Source organism: Taeniopygia guttata, chromosome Z, assembly GCF_048771995.1.
Source record: "Taeniopygia guttata chromosome Z, bTaeGut7.mat, whole genome shotgun sequence".
Taxonomy (NCBI): domain Eukaryota; kingdom Metazoa; phylum Chordata; class Aves; order Passeriformes; family Estrildidae; genus Taeniopygia; species Taeniopygia guttata.
In genome coordinates, this window is record NC_133063.1 from 48,328,860 (window position 1) to 48,350,689 (window position 21,830).

General features: G+C 37.9%; 1 long non-coding RNA gene across 4 annotated transcripts in view; it reads left to right on the plus strand.

Moving 5' to 3' along the window:
* The window catches only part of LOC115491015 (uncharacterized), a 154,012-nt gene that overhangs the window by 106,024 nt on the left and 26,158 nt on the right, over positions 1–21,830 (plus strand). For 2 of the 4 annotated variants that reach the window (XR_012053031.1, XR_012053032.1), the window contains exons 3-4: positions 5,924–5,984; positions 21,279–21,326. This is a non-coding gene — a long non-coding RNA (uncharacterized lncRNA). The remainder of the gene's footprint in view (positions 1–5,923; positions 5,985–21,278; positions 21,327–21,830) is intronic. The other 2 variants (XR_012053033.1, XR_012053034.1) reach the window with 1 other exon arrangement.

The window sequence follows — 21,830 nt, forward strand, 5'->3', positions numbered from 1 at the left end:
GTTATTGGAGTGCCTGTATGGCCAGGTTAGTTTATTGGCTCTATGATTTCCAGTGTCTGAGAGCAAAAGACATTGAATATGAAAATATAGAGCATAACAATGATGCTGAAGAACTCTGACAACAGCTTGTTATAATCAGCAGAGGGTAGTCCTTAGAAGATACCTTTTACAATATGCCTTCAAAATGAGCCAGTTTCAATCATCTGCTTGAAAAGCAAATGAACCAGGTATAAAAGGAGTTTTATATTGAGAGAGAGAAGATTATATGGACCTACAGCAACAAATCTGTCTGATGTGTGCATCAGACTAATTCAAATTATCTTTAGTCATAGAAAGAATCCTTATTGGATTTGTAATTCTTCAGCTTTTACTGAAGACAGTGATACATTCCTTGAATGACTAAGAAGAAAACTCTTAGGCTGCAGATAGATCTCCTGCTTCCTATGATGTTTAAGCATAACTGCTTTTTACTTCTGTACCAGGGGAATAACTGCTTTGTAGCCTCAGAGCAATGTTAACTGAACGTGAAGCAGAATTGCCAGTCTGTAAGCAGCTCTTTGGGTCCAGCTTGCTCTTTACACTGTTGTTTACTTATGTAGCAGGAAAACATCTCTTTGATTTTGCTTCAATCCTATTTTTAGTCAGCCTGAGCATGGAAGAAGTATTACCTATCTTTGAATTGGAGAGAAAAAAGATAGGAGACTCATGCCAGGCCTTCAAAATTTTAAAGTTATGGTTGGTTTCTCTCTTTCTTTAAATTGTGTGCATTTGTCTGACCCCAACAAGTGGTGTGACGTGCTTTCACCATACAGCTTCTTAAACTAACAGTTGTCTTTGGCAGAGAGCATAACTGCTCAGCCTCTTTTATATGTCTGGGGTTCTTATTGTGGTCAGCACTTCAAGTACAGCCCAACCTAAATGATCTGAGACAAAAACATGGAAATGAAATTATTTTTTCCTGTTGTGAATAAATGGCTTTAGAAATTATTAATGTTTTACAACTAGAGCTTTGAAGCAGACCTGCAATTGTTAAAATTGTTGATTTCTCCTTTGTAAAAAAAAATATAGCCTTTCGAGTTTACTATTTGGCTCCTTGTAACAATATTCAAATCCAAGCTCATTTCACATTTCATGTCTCTCATAAAATTTTTCTATATATACTTTTACAGTGGCATTTGGGAATGATCTCAGAGTCTTTTGTTCCTACAGAAGTTAGACTCCATAACATTAATTTCAATTTTTGAAGTATTAGTCTTTAAGGTCTTTTAAAAATAGTTTTCTTTTCTTTTGTAAGTGAGTAGTCTATTTATAGCCAAAACACAGTAAACCTTTTTATCCCAGCATTTTGGACAGTGTCATATTAGCATTAACTCCTTTTGGACTTCCTGCTATCATAGAGCCTGAAAGACATCCTCAGCCCCAGTGTATGAGCTGGATTTGTGAGTTCTGAGGGTACTTAAAAACTTCCTCCAGTCCATAAGCACGCATTAAACACTCCTGAACAAACTACTGGACTTCCTTTACACAGAAAAGCACACGGCCACTAGCACTAGTGCCTTTGTTGTGTAGCAGGAGTACACAGGTGTGGTCTACCAGGTTTCTTCGTAGTTTATAAATTTCATCTTCTCTTTCTGTGAACCTTGCAGTGATCAGTGCTTACACTGGCATTTTTTAAATTTCTTTTTCAAAATCCACATGAGGCTTCTGGGAGAATTGGAAAGAGAAACACCATAGACTTAGCTACCAACAACAGAATGATAACACCCTGCTCTTTATCTTGTCTTTTGCTGATATAATCATCAAAGGGCAGGAAATAGCCCTGCAGATGACAGCCGATTGTTAAGCAAGATGAAAGCAATACTCGGGAAGGTAAAAACACCTGGTGCTGTTTCCACATGTGCCTTGGGGCATTCGACCTGCTACAGCCCTTCCCGAAAAGTACAGTGTTGATTGAGCACACAAAATATCTGAAAATCTTCATGTGTGTAAAGTCTTTACTACAAATATATGCCTTCTTTTTCTTTTTATTTATGATGATGATAAAAGTAAGGACTTAAATGGAAACATAAAATGTTTTATTAAACTAGTTTTGCTGATAAAGAAGTTAAAAAAGCTCATGGATGGATAATCTTTCCTCCAGGTTAATTACTGAATGGTTTTATTTATTTTTCTCTTGCATAAGCTACTCATCATAAATTATCTTCTCATTGTGTTCAACCACATTTCTTGTTCCCAAAAATGTGCCTTATTTTCACGCCTGCCAACCCAACCTGCCTCAATTTACCTTACCTGCATTCCCAGTAGAATTGTTGCTATTGCTACTCAGCTTTTGTGCTGACAATTTTATGAGCTAGTTTAATAATTTTTTAGTTGTATAATATTTTATTAGTTTTCTAATAGGTTTTTTTCTAATAGTTTTCTCTCAGGGCATCACTTTAATAGTATTGTTTTGAAAATTACTTGCATAAGTAGTGAGTTTTTAACCAGGAACACCTGTATTTCTTTCTTGGTTTTGAAGGAAAAATTTTAATAAAAAGAGATTATTATTTGGGTCTTCTCTGATTGAGATTTTTCATCTTCCAAATATTTAGAAATTGATCTGAATTGAAACACTCAAGTAGTATCAAAACACTCAGAAAATTGGTCAATGCAGCAGTTCCAATTTGTATTATAATGAATATCCAGTTCTGGCCTGTGACTAGACTGTGGAGAGGTTTAGAATAAGTTGTATGAGAAGGAAATCTTTGGCTACTTTAGAAACAAAAGTATGTATTTATATTCTCTTCTACAGAGAAAAATATGAGAAAATATTTAGCAAGACATAGGTTGAGGGGGCCTTAACCTCACAGAATCCCTTCAGAACTCATGGAAAATAATATAGTTTCCTGAGTGATTTCTTTGGAGATCAAATTCTCCGTTTAGTTGTTTGCACAGGTGAATGCTAGGCCACAAATTTAAGGCCAGAACTGTCTTGCAGAAACATTCTTGATGAGTCACAAAAAAGAAGTTAACTTAATCTTCAGATCAGATTGCATATGAAGGGGTAATACTTGGAGAAGCCATCTTTTTGCTGAGACTGATAAGTGATTCTGAGCCAAACTAAGCATAAATGTATAAAACTGTGTTAAAGATCAAGAGGCAATCACACTAAAGAGGTTTGTTTTTGGGTTTGTTTTGTTTTGGTTTTTTTTTTTTTTTTTTTTTTTTTGGATATATGCACTAGGAGGAAACTGTGACTACTGTAAGATTAATGAATTTCTTTGAATTTTTTGTAGAAATCACTGCCCTGTCCATACCAGATTCATATTTAACTCACTGCCTTCATGCAAAAGCCCCAAACCTGGCTTAATTAGTTCTAAATCACGCTACTCACAAGCAGAAAAATGAAGACATAATATGATTCAGTTTAATAACCCTTCTGTCTTCCCAAATGTACTCATTTCTGTAGTCAAATGTGTAATAAGAGACCTGGCTGAGCTCCCAGGCTTGCTGAGCACCACAAGAACATGATACAAATCAGTCAATGCCATAACAAAGAAATGTATAATGATGCAATGAATACCCTACAAGCCTCCCACAAAGAACTTTTGCCTTGAATTCCCAAACAAATGAAATGCAGGGCTTCAGAGGAAAAGCAGAGCCAAGTATCTCTGTGCAGGGTCTCCATCTAATCAGCAGAATGACTCTGAGACAATGTCACTATAAGTGCTTTTTAATATTTGGATTACTTTATTTAAATCAAAAGGAAAAACTTCCATTATAAAGTTAAAGACCACAGAATGGTGCACATTGCCCTTCTCAGAGCATAAAATCCTGATGAAGAGGCTCAGGATCAGAAGTCAAACTGTTTGTTCTGAGATATTACTGAGCAGCTACGCCAGGTAAGCTTATATAATGCCTTTAGAGAGATGTGTGTTAACCTAAGATTCTTATTTCTCCGTATCAGACATGAGAGGTGAGATAACATTTTTAAAAAGAAAAAGGAAAAAAATTCTGTCAATATGAGGGGGAAGGTGTATTTTCAGACAACTGAAATACAAGTTTGAAAAAGGATTTAGGAGTCTAGTGTGTGTATCAGGTATCTAAACTGAATGAGCAACCTACAGATCTTATTTCCATAATTAAACCAAAGGGCTACTTACTTACCACTAGTGAAATTAATAATCTAGAATATTGCTCCTTGACTTATCCTAAGATGTTTTTGGTTAGTAGTGCCTAAATGACACTCAGTAGCACATATTTGAATTTCCCAAAGAAGGTTATCCCTTGAAAAAATTTTGTGAGTGGCCTGTCAGCAGGATTGGGCTGTTATCATGGCTCCTTATCCACTGCTCACCCATGGTAACTCCACCCACCTTGGCTGAAAACATAAAACTGGTGAAGCTGGTTCCACCAGTCTTTGTGCACTAAAACTTCAGCTGACAATGCTCATTCAGGAATGGCACCCTGTGGTTCAGCAATGCTCTGGATGAACTGCATATTTCCCATGAAAACCAGAATTTGTGGGGCCACTGTTTGCCAAAATGCAAATTGACTTTCTCCTAAGTGCAATAACAGTTCCAGGGAATGTAGCCAATTGCAGGAAGTTATTTATGGACATTTTCAGAATACACAGCATAACACTGAGACTAGGACTCACACATCCTGCACATATACTCTCACCACTAGCCCATTACCAAAAATGTGGCACTACCAGGACCTCTCCCTATCTTTTAAAAGAATATGGTAACCAGTATTGGAAACTTAAGTTAGAAATGGGTTTGAGACTGTTACCCACATTTTAATTCAAGCATCCAGTGTGGAGTCACAGACACTGACCAGGTCTAGCAGGAAAGCGGCTCTTTGGACCTCTTTGTCCATCACTGTCCTGTTGGCCAATGTGGGTGTTCCTGTTCTTCTTTGTGGCTCCTGTGAACATTGCTGTCGAGGGTGTAACTCACAGAGGTTTTGATGTACTCTGCAATTAAAGATTTCAAAGTCTGATTGAACATAATTAAGTAATTTCAACCATGGAGTAACTGTTAAGTGAATGAAGAAAAGGTCCATTGGTCATCACTAACTTTTGGCTTAAAATTTTTGGATTTTGGTGGTGAAAGATTTCTTTAGTCACCATTTCCAGGGAAATGTGCTACTTTGGATGGCTAGGACCAATCAGCTGGTCTGAAGTGGGTCTAGAGAAACACACAGTAATTTGTCTAAATGCCCTGAATATCTGACCTTAAATACATATCTGAAAGTCTCTGGAGAACAAATGAGCACTAGAGACATCCAGCTAATAATGCTTTTTTGTCTAACAGGAAATACTGAAAGAATAGACTTTCTGTAACAGTGGTTATTTATAATTCAGCTGCAAACAAGAAGATAATGTCAGGAAAATGAAAAGTTGAAAGCAAACAGTAAAGTTTTTTAATAAAGAAAGTATGGGGACTAGTTATACTTTCAGCAGTCCAAGTCTAATGTGGATTCCTTATTTACACATCAAAGAATATAAAAATTTTATCTACAGACATTTCATGCTCCATTTAAAAGAACACCTCATAATATATTTATTTTCAGGTGTAACACTTGAGAGCCTAAACATTCCTTTCTGTGGGACTGCTTTGCTTAATTCTTTAAACATGTTAGACTAGCTATGATACTGCTGCAAATGTGAACACAGCTGTAGGTGGTAAATAGTAGAGGTTTTTTTCAGTTTATTGACTTATTTGACACTTTTTGTTAGCCTTAGGCTTCAACCCCCCCAAAAGTGAGTGTAATGAATGATATGAAGGTTACTGACTCATATTTTCTATCCTCATGGTAATAAAACATAGTAAGAACAAATATGGAGAAATTAAGAAAAAACTTGGGACCAATTATAAGCTCGGGTGCCATCAAAAAAAGCAATGATGTTCAAAAAATAAATAATTCTGTTTCATTTTAGAGTCTGGCTGGACGGTGACTTTGAAAAATCTTGCTCCTTAAGCTTAGCAGCCAATAGGAAGGTAAGAGCTGGAGTATTTTTGAATAAATTATTTTAAAGAAATACAGACTCTTTCATCCTTGGGAAAAATAGTGACTGCATGAGTGGGAAAAACACAGGAAACTGGATTGTTATGGGGATTATGGAGCCTACTTTCTTTACAGAAAGACAGAGCACAATTCAAACCATAAGACACTATTCATTGCAGGCATTTGCTCAACACCTCAGAAGGGAGCAAAGCACAGACAGATCTGTGTTAAAGTGCTTTTCCACTGCTTTTCTATTTCTGCTGCCATAAATAGTCATCTTCCAGAGAGGACTCTACATCAAAGCTAATGAAGTGCTGTGCCTGGTTGTGTGTGTTAAGAAGCTCCTAGTATGGACATTCCAACTTTTCTTTGAGTAGCTCATTGCAGTACTGTAATGCTGTCCCATGGAGAATTTTTTCCAGTCTCAAGTCTGAACCTCTTAAAACTTAAACTGTGGTTGGCATCTTTATTCTATAACCTTCCACTACACAAGGGAGTTCAGCTCCATTGTCTATGTAACTTCTCTAAGTCATTGTGGTCAGAAAGCATTTTGGAAATCAGAATGAACAGATGATTTCTTCTCTCTGGAACAGCAAATGAAAATGTCCCTTGCAGGTCCTTGTGCCTCTTCTCTGAGAGGGTCTGCTTCATCTATATTATGAACATAGTAGCAAAAATAGATGAGGTGAAATATCCTGCTGTATGATCCCAGGAACAAGATTTAAAAATGCAAAATTATGATGGATTTTTGCTTCCTGCCTTATGTATCCAAAATGCATTTTCAGACTAAGGACTGCTCTCAGTGATGCCACCAACTCCGTCTCTACAGACTTCACAGAAGCACAAAGATACTGTCACATATTGGGATATCAGCAGTGCACAGCAATGCAGTATTTGAATCTGGGAACAATTTTGTCTTTCATTCGCTTTTTGGTTATTTCTGCTTGGCAGTTATCATGATTTAACCCCAGTCAGAAAATCTGTCCAACACAACCACTCACTTATTTGCGTGGTAGGATGTGGGAGGGATTTGGGAAGGTAAAACTGAGAAAACTCGTGGGTTAAGATAAAAACTGTTTAGTAGGTAAAGCAAAAGCCATGCATGCAGCACTGCCCATGGGTCGGTAGGTGTTCAACCATTCCTGGGACAGCAGAGCTCCATCACACATGAAACAGTGACTTGGAAAGACAAATGCCGTCTCCAAACATGCCCCTTTCCTCCATCTTCCACCAGCTTTGTATGCTGACTGCAGTGCCCTATAGCATGGAGTATCCCTTTGGTCAGTTGGGTCAGCTGTTCTGGTTGTGTTCTTTCCTAATTTCTTGTGCACCACCAGGTCCCTCACTGGTGGGTGGGGCGAGGAGCAGAAAAAGCCTCAGCTCTTTGTGAGCCCTGCTCAACAGTAACTAAAACATCCCTGTGTTATCAACAGTTTTCAGCACAAATCCAAAACACAGCTCCATACCTGCTACTATGGAGAAAATCTTTCAGCCAAAACCAGCACAGGAATGGAACAGAATAATATCAGTTTCCATTCCACCAAGCATAAATACATTGACTTCAACTGCAAGAGTATGTAATTCTTCCGAACACTTTTTGGAAAGGGATGCTGTTACACTGAGTGATGAGAGAATCCCTGCTTGAGGTGAAAGGTTCTGTGTTTTGGACATTGCTCCGGTTGTATATATGTTGTTTTTGTGTGCATATTTTCAAGAGAATAATTTTTGAGAAGGCATATTAAGGGCTGTAAGACATTATTGCAGTAGGGCCCATATACTGAATAGCAACACTGTGTACTCCAGGGAGCTGTCATGTCCTCCTTACAAACACATTACAGTCCATCTGCAAATACTGGCACCTCTAAGATGTAAGGGAACAATTTACTCACTGAAAGGTCTATCCAACAAACCCCTAGCTGTACACACTGCATACAACAGACATCCCTCTGGGGCTAGCCATAAATTCTGTATCATGTGGGCTGTGCTATTCGTGTTTATTCTGCTGCTCCCTCAGCCAGTCTCTCATGTGCTCTTCACCAAACAATGCCTGATATCCCTCTTCCCCACTGGAAGTATGTTCCTGCAGAGAAAGAAAAACATAGTGAAAATTCATTCACATCAGGCTTTCTATGACAATAATTAAGGCACATGACAAAAAGCCTTTTCCTACTTCAGCTTTAAATTTTTTTTCCAGTTTTAGTGGGAGAGAATTCAGCAACCATCAAGAGAAACATACAGAACCCTTAGTGCCAAAGTGAAGTGTCTGTGTTCTCAAGGTCTTAACACTCCTGAAGAGAGATGTGGAATAAGTCTTCTGAAGATGTCAGCAAGACCACAAATAGCTTGAGAAGAATTAAGTAAAATTTAAAAATAGTAGACTACAGGTGGCCTGTGGGAAGACCCCCAGTATACAAGGAATATATGTTTGGCTTATATAAAAAATTCTTGCAGCTGTGTTTTCAATATAAGCTGAAGTCTGGGATGTAACAAGATTTAGTTAGATACCATGTAAAATGGAATGATAGCAGTTACAGCATATCATCTTATGATTAATTTAGCAAACTTACCTGCATTAGAAACTTTTCCCCCACTGCACTGTTAATTCTTTACAAGTAATGTAAGTCTAAACTTACAATATAGTATCTATATTATGGGAAAAGGGTCATCTGAAATAGAGGCAGGACCAAATACCACAACAGAGTAAAGTGACAGTTAATGTCAATCATTTGAAACAGCATTACAAGGGCTGAATATAATCAGTATATTTTGTACAAACTGTCATATATGATTCCTGTCTTCAGGAACAACTAAAACAATCAAGGATTTCAAGTCTGGCAACTGTGTGCCCTGTATTCATCCCCACAGGCCCCAGAAGGATAATTCTTAAACCTACAGACTGTCTTGTGGAGCTTTTTTGTTTTCCTGTAAGACTATCCAATTACTTAGTGCTGTGCTGGGAGTACCTGAGGAAATAGTAAAAGGAAATACAACTGAGAGCCACTGTGGTTTGATTCCTCTCCAGATACTTTGAAAATATTTTGGCAAAAACAAGATTTTAAGTAATACTGTATCCTTTGGTAACATAGAGAGGACTGCAGGTTTTACATTTTTGCACTTAGTGTGAAGGGCCAAAAAAAAAAAAAACCAACCCCTTGTGTGAGGTTGTACACATGGTAGTAATGTTAGTGGGGAAGAAAGAGAGGGCAAAGCAGAGGTGAAGGAGGTGGGGAATTTGAACAAGATGCAGAACAAAGACAAGGAGACAAGATAATACAAATATCTATTTTCTACTGACAAAACCAACTGCACAGTGCTGCAAGAAGGAAAATATCTTTGGGTACTTTAGACTTCTAATGAGTGACAGTGTGATGGTTTGTTCATCAAAGGATGACTGTGATCAAAGAGATGAAAACCATGATTTCTTTTAGCTTGTTTGGTCATCCAGTGGGGTTAATGAGGGAGCTCCTGAACTGACAAGTGTAAGTTGTATTTCCTTTTCTAAAAGGAGATTCCTTGGAGTACTTAATAATTTTGCTCTCTGAAGTTTTTAGTAAGAATCAAAAGAAGTGCTATGAAAAGCTTTCTAAATGCACTGTCCCTACTGAATTCTCTAAAGCCACATCCATCCCTGGCTGCATCCAGGGATGGAGCCCCCGTGGGCAGCAGGGGAGGGAGGGGATTCTGCCCCTCTGCTCTGCTCTGCTGAGACCCACCTGGAACACTGCATCCAGCCCTGGGCTCCCAGCATGGGATGGACAGGGACCTGCTGGAGCCAGCACAGAGAAGGCCACTGGTGTGATGGAGCACATTTCTTTGAAGAAAGGCTGAGAGAGTTGGGATTGTTCAACTGGGAGAAGAGAAGGCTTAGGGGTGACTAAGAGAAGGCTTAGAGGACAAAGGTGTGGCCTTCCAGTACTTGATGAAACCTGCAAGAATGAAGGAGAGGGAATATTTGCATGAGTCTGGAGTGACAGGACAAGGGGGAATGGCTTCAAACTGAGAGAGTGCGTTTAGGTTAGATACTAGGAAGAAATTCTTTACCCTGAGGGTGGTGAGGCCCTGGCACAGGTTGCACAGAGAAACTGTGGATTCACTCTCCCTGGCAGTGTTCAAGGCCTGGCTGGATGGGGCTCTGAGCAACCTGGTCTAGTAAAATGTGTCCCTTCCCATGAATGAGCTTTCCAAATCATAATTATGAGGTCTGTGAATATTTAAATTAATTATACAAAGCAATGGTACCTTTGCCCTTCAGGGCTGGTTTCTTTCTTTAGAATACCTTTGTGTTTGTTTGGCTGCCACTGATTACAACATGCCCAAATCCAAAGTCTTGTTTCTGGGTTGTCCTGCTCTGTACACATCACTCACAAGTGGCATAACAATTGGCATTCAAGAGAACAGTGTTAAGTCATTCTTACTATTCATAAGCAAATTAGCCAGATAAGCATAATGTAAACATTTCTCTTCATTTGTTCATTTCCTAATATAACTCCTTATCATGGCCTTCAGACAGATATATAGTTATGTGTTTCTTTCAATTTTTTTGAACTTATGAGTTTTTTTTAAGGCTGAATTGCTGTTTCTTTTCCTGTAGAAATGTTCACCTTGTCACAATGGGTCAAATTCTTTCTACGTTGTATGGAAATGCAGTGAGTTCATGCCTTTTCACACCACAACTTTTCCTCAAGAGAAAATTTTTTGTCCTGAAGCCACCTGGGAAGAGCTCAACGAAGGCATTCTTTAAAAACAGCTTTAGGATTGAAGTCAACTTCAATCCTAACTGGGACTACACAAATGCTGACTTACACTTTTTCCAGCTGTAGTGATGTGGAAGTATTTTATTGTAAGTTCCCAAGCATATGAGGTGCTATGAGCTTGGAAGTTGCAAAAGACAAAGCTGCAAATCAAAAAGAAAAAAGGAAGAAGGTGTAGATATTGAGTGCATGGGGATGGTGAGGATTGAACAGAATTGAGTTATTTTGGGAAGAAAGCCTCTGGAAAGGTTGTGTTAAGCAAGAGGCATACAGAGCACACTGATTCAAGGTTTTAAAGAATTGTAATGGATCTGAGTTTTGATACTTGAAAAGAAAGGCAAAAGGACCTATTAATTTAATGAATGCATTTGAAATTATAGATGTGATTTCCATTACAACAGAGTTTGGATTGAGTTTTATTTAACTCAACCAGTCAGAATTTTAAATTAAATCTGAGCTGCTTTTCAGAGGGAGAAAAATAAAACAATGCATAATGTCCTGTAACTGGCAACTTGCCTCTTTCCTGTTCCATACTAAATCATTTTTCTCAGATGCTGAGCTTCATTGTTCTTTGTACCTTGTTGAATTCCTAACTTATTACACATTGAAATCTAGTATGTTTAACCATGTCTGTGTAAGCTACTTCTAACAGTTCCTTAATATACCCTGTTTATAAACAAGTCTTTCTACTGTTTTACCGTCTTCAGCTTAAGTGCTTTTTTTGGTTTGGTTTGGTTTGGTTTGGTTTGGTTTGGTTTGGTTTGGTTTGGTTTGGTTTTTTTGTTCCTAGTTTGTTCATCTGGGAAATCTGAACATGCTGTTAGGGACAAACTGTGTCCCCAACACAGGGAATATTAAGCTCATGTAAGTGACAGTACAGTAACATCTAGTGGGGCCATGCCCCAGAGTGCAGTCCAGATTTTTCCTTTGGTAATCAATGGAAGGAAGAAGTTTTTGACATAACTATTCTTTGAAGGCTGCCTTAAGTGAAACTGGGTAGACATTTTCTTTAGGTGTTTAGAATTGGAATCCCTGTTCTCACAACTGTCTTTCAGGACAAGGTTACAAAATAACCTCAAACTTTGAGCTGCCATTCTGTTTATGAGACACTTGGGCATGGACTAAGAGAAGTTGATTTTGTTAACTAGTACCTGAAGGAAAAAATATGCCCATTTTGTAGAGCAGTTTAGGGAACAGCCCTAGTTCAAACAGGGAAGAGTTAATGTGTGAGAAAACAGTGTTTTCAAAAATCTAGTACATGTGGATCAGTTGTTCCATAAACTATGAATGTGTTCCATTAAAGTGTTATGCCAGGAAGCTTTAATTTCTACACCTAATTCTTTCACTTTCTGAAGCCAATTTTAAAAATGTTCATGTAGTTTCTTCAAAAACAAAGCTTTGATGAAGAAATTCCCTGGATTATTTCTGTAGTGATCTGTTCTAGTGGTTTGCAGCATGCTGTGGAGAACTGAGGGAATTCTTCCTGGAATTCCTTGAAGATGTGGGGTCTTTTTGTCATTTGTGTAACTCATCTGAAACTAAATGAAACTTGTAGCTCTTGTAGTTTAGATTACCTATCTGTGATTGTCCTAGAGGTACTTACAGTTATCATTTAGAGCAATAGTCTGTGTGTCCATTGAGGCTTCAGGTTGTGCTGGGGATTTGGCTCCTTCTCCACAGTGGCACTAAACTTTGGAAGTGAGGTTCATGTACTCACTGATGTTATATCAGTGTGGTCACAGCACGCAGTAAGTTATCCTCAGCACAAGGCACTAACTACAACTGTATTCTCCAAGTTAGAGCTAATTTACTTCCATTAACTCTATTTTCTTTCTATCATGACCTTTTTTCCTTCCTGTTCTCTTTGGTTTTGTCCCTTATCTTTTTTATCAAGAAGGTACGCTATCTGGCCCATAATTCACCTGTTTTTAAAAACTTACATCTTTTTAAAAACTTACATGAAGCTCTAGGCTTACCTTCAACATTTTGGCAAATACCCTCAGCTGGAAACTTTTCAACCATGGGCAATTTCAGCATCCTGTCTGTGGAATCTCTTCAGCATCAGGCAATATCTCAAGATCAGTGACCTTCAACTCCTGCAGGCTGGTAGGTGTCCTCCTTGAGTAAAGAGCTGAACTCACATTCATTCGCACTCACATTCACCCTCAGACCTCTTTCTAGCCTCCAGAATGAGGAAATTGAGGAATGTACTATGCCCTCTTTCTACTTATTTTTCTGCTTATCTTCACTGCTAACTCCTCTTTTGCTTGTGTTCATCTTCTCTAGAGGTCTCTGCCCTCTGAGCTCTCCCAGTCACTGTCACATGAGGAATGACAGAAATGAAACATTTCAAAGAAGGTCATGATCGCTTTGCAGCCTCCCCATGGGGCATCTGCACCTCTGACAGTGATGGGTCGCTGTTGGTCACACCTTTCCAATCCTAAAAGATTCCATGACTCTGTGATTCCAGCTGCAGGGTCCTCAATGCAAGAAGGATGTTAACCTGCTGGAATTGGGTCCAGAGAAGGGTCACAAAGATGATGCAAAGGCTGGAACCACTCTTCCAACAAAGACAGGCTAAGAGAGTTGAAAGTAAAGAAGGCTCCAGGGAAACCTCACTAATGCCATCCAGTATTTCAGGGGACTTCAAAAAATGGAGAATGACTTTTTCATAAGCAGATATGACAAGACAAAGAAGCACAGTTTTAAAATAAAACACAAGTTGTTTAGATTAAATATTATAAAGAAAAGGTATTTCTGCTATCGGTTAGTAGCAGCTTTTAGCTCAGACGATTTTATTAAGGATAATTAGCAGTAGAAGGAAAGGCATTTGCATTCTGGTCATGATTCTGATATTTTTTTCTTTGAATTAGATAGCGCATTGAGATTATGTGAAATTCAGAGCCTCTGTTATTGCAGGTTTTTTTTTTCTTTTGTGTCAACTCTGTTTTCCTTGTATCAATAGTTGGGATGCACGTCTGATTAATTAGTACTTAATCTGTTACATTAATTCATAAATACCATGTAGACATTCAAGATGAAGATGCACTGTGTCAAATTAATTACTGTAGTTTTACTGTAAAAAAAAAAAGAAAAATCTTGTTTTACATCTTAAAATAATCTAGATAAACCAGATTCTTTTAATTTCTTTCAAAATCATTTGGATGTAGACATAGATTAACAGGTGGCAATGAAATATGCCAGGCATCCTTTCACATCACAGTGTTCAAATGGGAATTTTTCATCAGAGGAAAGACAGAGGGAGAAGCTGACAGAGAGATATCTCTCGGTAACACAGGAGAGCAATACTGAGAATTTGGGCTTCTGAACTGAGCCTTTCCATCCTGATTAATCTATCTGATTCGCCTTGGTGGTGCTCTTACCTCCAAAAAGCATAAAAAGATCAGTAAAAATTAATATGAAAATGGAAACATTCTTCACTCCAACACTAGGTAACTTTTGTCTCCCTTTCAAAATAACAAAAGAAACACAGATTTTGTTACACGCATTTAGTAGAGAAATATGTGAGTAATTTCAAAATCAAAGTGAGAACAGTCCCAGTCCTAAAGTTAAGGAATCATTTCCACGGTCATCGATATCAACCCAGTTTTAATTATACCAAGAAACGTGTTGGAATCTCTTGCAGTCTTCAGAGCACAAACATGAAGTAGTGAATGGTCAAGCACCTTCTTGATAGATAACACTTCACTGCTACAACGAGTTATATGAAAAAAATGTTATTTTTTTTGTGAATTTTAATGAGTAGCAGAAAATGGAGGCTAGTAACTGAGTTAATGGGCTGTGTGTCTATGAAATAGTAATGCTGTCATGGCTTGAAACTTATTTGCTCTGACTCAGGCTGGAAAGGAAGTTCTTCAGACTAGGTACAGATTTATTTTAAGGGGTGGCACCTTGGTTAATCTGAGTCATGTTCACTTAGTTGCTGGATAGAATCTTGTTATGAAAAAAACCTGATTTTTCTTTTGATGAAATAATATTAATTTGGGTTTCCCATGTTTACAGCAGAGGATATCAAAAATTGAACTGACAAGTGGAACACTCTGTCCACAACCCTTAATGTGCATTGAGTGTCAACAACCTTTGCTGGAAGACACTTCTCCCACCACTGCTCCCTGTCCTATCTTATTTGCTTTTCATCTTAAGTCCAAATGAGAGATACAGTATTATCTCTATGATGTGCACAGGAATTAGGACACACACTAACATGTCCCAGAGTCTTGCTTTATTGATTAACTTCATTATTTTCATTCTCTGCCTATTTTGAATTATGATAGTCTCAAGACAAGTCAAAACAAAATGCAAATCAAGGCCCCACACATGGTAGACAAAATAGCCAGCATAGTTAGAAGTGCTTTTAAGGACACAGCTGAAGAAATGGAAGAAAATCTGTAGCTGACCTACAAAGAAAGGCCTCTCCTTCTTGCATCTGTCTGGCTGGTACCTTCCATAGAGGCAGAATATAGAGTTTCAGGCAGTGAACATGCATTCCCTCTCCCTATTATGGAATATGCTCAGGTTTCCAGCTGATCGTGCCTTTGCAGTTTACTACCTCTACAAATGTTTAATCTTTCTCTCTAAAATTCATCCTTCTCCCTCAGTAAGAGATAGTGTGACAAATATCCTAAAGGTGTCTTTCACTGTGACAAATACTTTCTATTTGTATATGAGAAATGTGCATCGTGTAGTCATTTAAAAAGGTCAATTGTGAACTGTACCAACTCCCAAATCACAGGTCTATTAGCCAAAATCACAATACCCAAACACCTCACCTCCAAAGTAAATTAAGTTTTATGCCCATGTACTATCACCCACAGTCCACAGCTCCACTTCCTTTACAAGGGAGAACTCTTGGTTACTGTAAAATCCCAGAAGTACCTAAAAGTCTGAAATGCTTTTTAAACATATGTTTAAAAAGAGGATTATGTTGGTACTTTACCTGCAGGATTCAAAGAAAATTAAGGTCTCTGATGAAACATTTTTAAAAACATAGTGATTATTCTGCCATATCAACACTGTAGAAAAATCTATACCCTTATTTTTTGGAAGAGTTATTTTAAATCTCAAAAGATAAATACTATTGCCAAAATTTGGAATAAAATGTTTTAACTCTTTTTGTTTTCCAGTCTCAGTATACAAATGCTCCATTTTTCTCTCTCATGTTATCAATTTAAACTATAATTTACTTATTGGATTTTGATTCATCTTTATCTATTTATCATTTTTCAAGGAAGATTAGCTCAGAGCATTAACTTGATAAGCCATTTCCTATTTCAGTTGAGATGGGTTGTAAATAGGGATAAACTATGTAAGAATTACCATGCTATCATGTCTGGGACAAAAAGAGCAGTGAATTAGAAGGAATTTCTTCACAGAAAGGGGGATTAGACACTGGAATGGGCTAACTGCGAAGGTGATGGAGTCACCATCCCTGGAAGTGTTTATGGAAAGACTGGGCACGCCATGGTCTCATTGAGATGGTGATGCTCAGTCATAGGTTGGACTTGATGAGCTCAGAAGCCTTTTCCAACCTCACTGATTTTGTGATTCTGCAAATGCTTGTGATGAGAGGGTAAGAATAGTCTGCATGGACTAATCTTCTCTAAAGATTATTCTGTGCCTTTGATTTGTTTTGGCTAAGGACCCCCTGAGTTAAATACTCTATCAATGAAGTTAACCGCTATTATTTTATCTGATATATATATTTTTTTTTCATACCTTAATTGACACAGTATTCTGACCTTCATAGGAAGGTTCTTGTTTCCTCCCCTTCTCAGGGACTAGTTGAGGCTGAGTATCCTGTAGCTCTCCAGATTCTCCTTATTGCCCTTCTTGAATACATGAGTGGTATTTTTTTTCTTCTATATCTCAAGAATGTTCCCAGATCAAGAACAGTTTCAAAACTATTCTTGAATCGTTGAGAGCGGCCTTACAATCACATTGACCTACTTAAAACTCAGTGAAGTTGGAGAGGATTTCACCTGCCTGTGGTCTGTGGATGAGTAGCTGATGAATGTGTTCTGGCAGCAGAATTTTAAAAGGATACCATTCAAAAGCATAGCTGATACCAGATCTTTAGATCTTTGGAGAGCATTCCCCCCCCCCCCCCAGAATATTGGTTAAACTACTGTAAATACTTCCTCTATCTCCCTCCTTCTAGCTTACCTCTTTTTCTGGGTTTATTTGGGGTTTTTTGTTTGGGTTTTTTTTTTGTTTTTTTTTTTTTTTTTGCAACAGATGAAAAAGAAACTCTGTGGGTCAAATGGAGAGCTTTTCAGTGGGGAAAGGTACAACTAAAAACCAGGATGCTCAGGAATGGTCAGCAAGTCATTCAATTCCTTAATTCCTTCTTGGAGACTTTCTAGAGGTGATCAGGCTTTATTAGCTCACACACAGTACCCAGACATGTGAGCACTTCTAATAGAAATTAATCTGGTTTACTTGGTGATGGCGAGGGCAAGGAGTGTTTACAGTGGCTTGTCTAAACATGGGAGTTATTGGAGAATGGTATCTCAGGGCAGGGCTGATCTTCCACAACTGAGCCATGTGTCTAACCAATTCCCAAGACCTCATTCTCTCAGAAGGTAATGTAAGAAATGCTGTTTCCCAAGATTTTGCACAATATTGTTAAATACAGAGTGACTGACTATTGTGCTTCCTTTGCCATCACCAAGAAAGAAAAATGCCAGAAAAAGGAGGGAGAAGCTGAGGAAATCAGGGCCTGGGACTTTTTCTATGGAGGTGGAAAACTTCTACTACTTGATAGCATTATTCCACTGAGTGGTTTTGTTGCACTGTCACAAATTACAGCTGCACTGTGGGGATTTTCTCTGAAGGAATCTGTGATCTCTGAGCAAAAATTTTCCCTTTCCATGCTGATTTTTAGCATGTAGTATAAACTACACCCTTACTGTACAGTCACAGGATCTTAATACTTTCACCTTTTATTTTTTTTCCTTCCTTCAACAGCTGCTGACTGGTTTTGGTTTTCATACTACTTGTAACACTTCTGATGTGATGCTCCAGGCTTGCTCAGAGATGTACTGAGAAAACAAGATCATTTTAGTGCTATATCTCTACTTACATAGACAGGTTGTGGAGCAAAACTTTATAACAGACGTTTTTTAAAGCCACTGGAGATTGGTCTTCTACTTTCTTTTTTATGGCTTCAAGCTTAATTTGAAAAAATAGAATTAATGAGTCTTAAAATATGAATTTAACAAAACCCAAATTCAGATAAAAGGGAATCACCTTTCAAGATTTCTTAGCTTGCAAACCAACCTGATTCAGTCTGAGACTGTGTACTGAAATGGATATACTATGGTCTTATTTTCTTCTCAATAGTTTCCCTCTCACTCTTTTTTGTCTTTCTTGTCTTCCATATGGGAGGAAGACAAAAAATGAGGAGTTTATTGCATGGCAGCAGGGCAATCTAAGATTGGCCATTCAGCTTTTTGTGGCCTGGAGTTTCTCCATTAGAATCAGATGATGCTGGGCATGCTTTGGGTTACTTACTAGAGAAGCGGTGGTGCAAGACCCTGCATCCACTAACAGAAGCTCAGACACCAGAGCTGCATTTCCCAATTTCTCTGTTTTCTTGCAGATCAAAGAGCTACTGTGTTTTTTTCAGTGCAGTCTGTGCAGTTGATTTATATTTATACAGCCCTGGTTCCAATAGTGTTATCACCTCAATTGTCAGTTAATTTTTCTGTGTACATATACTATATGGGACAAGATTGATGTATTCATGTTAATCTAAGAGTAAACCATGACCCATTTTATTTGCAGCGTGGTTAACTGTGGTATTCATGGCAGCTCCCCTGAATATTTTTTATGAGGTCTTTAAGTATGTGTAATACCGAAAACACATTCCCATTCAGTAGGTCTCAGGTAAGACGTTAAGCCCAACAGGGCAAACAGGTCCTAGAAAAATTCCATAAACATTAAGCATATTTATGTCATAGCATTAAGCTTGGTCAATTTGAACATTACTATATTGTGGTATAAGAGGCATCTTGTTTGCTTTTATTTACCTTCTCACTAGTAAATGTATTTTGGTTAACCACAATGGCAAGGCCAGGCAAAACATTTGTGTCAACAGATCCTTCTTCTCAACAAAGTAACATTCTTAGTTTCTAGGGCAGCAGACTGGATTCTGAGTAATAAGGTCTTTATAAGACTTGTTGTAAATCTGAAACCATAAACATGTCTACTTTTCTATTAAACCTGCTGCTGTGTTTGAGGCACAATAAGTTCTCTTTTATATTTGATGGTAGCAAGCATGTTGGTTTTCCAGTTTTGATTGCTGTTGATTTAACATTTGCCAGCACCTCCTGCCAAGCTGTTGACCTAAGTCATGGTCCCTGGTGATGCCATTAACAGAGAATTTAATAGTTGATGGTACCTGCTGGTAAGAACAATGTTTTATACATCCCCTGTTTTGTTTCAGACATGTTTGGGAGCAGTAGCAAGGAACTGTTTCTTTCCACACCTGACCTCTAACTGGTTGCTTTTTGAAAATAGATTCAACAAAGATTTTTGCCTGGTGAAATTTTGATTGGGGCATTTATTTGGTTTTTTATAATACAGTGTTTTAAATACAATTTGAACACCACTAACAATGAAAATGATTTCTGAAACATCTCTTTCACTCTTCAGCTGCTGCAGGGTACTTCCCTCCTACTGAGGACAACAGAGTTGTTCCCTTGAGCGAAGTCTATTCACGTTTGCAAAATCAACAGGCCCAGTGCCCTTGCTGTATTCATTTCCTGTGGATGTATTAGAAGTTGTATAGTGAATTATTTCTTCTAAATGTATAAAATAGCTGTGCCTCATTTATTAAGCTGTGCAGAATGATATAAGATCACACCCGTGACTGTTTGGTGTGCTCCTGTAGGTTTCACGGGCTTCTGGAAGCTGCAGAAAACTGCTCAGCTGGAAGCAGTGCTTAGGATCCAGGTCCATATTGAAATGAAAGTCATATATGCACTTTCATATTCAAAGTATACTGTAACAGTTAAATTAGAAACAGGAAGGAAGCTTAATATTGCTTATTATTCCTCTATTATTTCTAGCTCTAATATTCCTCTATTATTTCTATCCTCACCTCAATGCCAACATTCAGGACACAAATTAGTGTGTTTATTTAAAGGCACCATCACCTGACACAACAAACAGAATTTTGCTATTCCAACATGTTAAGGTTGGAACTGATCCAAATTCCTTAATCTCTGTGGACAGCTGCAACTGCAAAACCAAAACTTAGTGTGTCCTGGGGAGGCCTCACATTTTCTTGAGTATTTTGCTAGAACTAAATCAAGGAGTAACACATTCCATCTAAACCGTAGTTAAGTGCCTCCATGGTGCTTGGAAAATATGCCTGCATTCCCAAACTCCTGGCTATTTTTCCAGTTTCTGAATAATCAGTTTGCATACTATTTCTCATGCATCAGGTTTCAGAGTTTCCCTAAACAGTCTAAATGTGGTCGTGTGACAATTTTAAGGTCTCACTTTCACACAAGACATCTACTTATAAACACTTGATGAAAAGAGTAGAAGGCCAAGTGAGAGAAATTATCCTTGGAAACAAACAGAACAAAACATTAAGAGAAGAACCCTGACTGAATGTACCATCTTCTTAAATTTTGAACTACACTCTCTAAATAAATATGAATACTCAAAAGGTTTAATGAATGTATATTGTGTGTTCATATGCATATATAAATGTGTATGCATATACATAAATGTATAATATATGTATATCTCACCTCCTGTTCTTTGAAATGTTCCTGAATCTTAATGTAAACTTGAGGTCTTTGTGGAGATCCATTCTAAACGGTCACTATAGTCTGACAGGTTTCACAGGGGAAGCTTCCCAGCAAAGGACAGGAAAAGAGCATATCCTTGGTGAAATTCATCGGCTTCTGACTATTTTGCAGGAATTGCAGGAACTGTAGCTTTTTGTGGCAGCTTGGAAAGGTCCCTTGCTTGAAGGGCACATGAATTTCAGGCCTTTGACTGAAAGTTTAAAATAGGATTTAACAACAAAGCTCTCTGCTGTTACACCTGTCTCACATCCTTCTCTTCTAGATCAGGAACCTGGATGCTTTTACTAAACTGAAATTGTTTAGGATCATATGGAGTTTTCATGCCAAAATCTAATTCTATCTTCCAAAAGACAACCTTTGTGTGTCAAGGATCTGTATAAATCGTGTCTGAGCTAATCCTGCAGAACCAAGGTCAGGAAACTTATCTGGATGGTCCTTCCTTCCTATTTATAAGTGAAGGACAGAGTATCCATCTGCCCCAGCACTGGCAGATTGGACTGCAAAGTATTCTCTGCTTTCAGATTTGGGGAGACAGCAGTTCAAAGATATGATGGAAAAATGACGGATACTAAAATACGCTAAGAAAGAATCATTAAAAACACATACAAATAGAATAAAGGAAGTTTTGCAGTCAAAACTAATGCTTTTTCTTCCTCTTCAGCTATATTTGTACTTTTCTTCTTCACTGTAGGCCTTAAAAGTACCAAGGTCATCTTTTAAGGGCACTTTCCCTTCAAAGGTAAGTGCATTCACGAGCCTTAAGGTTCTTTATGTGGCAAAGTGTGACATCTGGGATGGTTTGGATCAGTATATATGGGACTCCAGTAGAACAGTACATGGGAAGGAAAAGAAAGGAAATGCATGAAGAGAGGCTGAATGGCAAAAATAATTTTAATATTCTTAGTAAATAAGCACAACATGAACAAAAGGACATGCTGAAGCATGAAGCTGATTGAAGAAAATGGGATAAGAGAAGAAAGCACAGCAAAATCAAAAAGACAAATTCTCACTGAATAGAAGACACTCTTAAATTAACTTGTCAAACATGATAAGAAATTGAATGGGTATTTGGGCTGGTATTTTACCTAAGGCATAAAAATGCCAGGAGCAAGTCTGACTCATGTGTTGTGAGTCAATTCTTCATCAGATAGCTGCTGAAACAAGAACTATTTGATGTGAAAATACATTTTTGTGCTGATCTAAACAAATTGAAAACATTTTAATTTGTTTTTCATGAGCAACG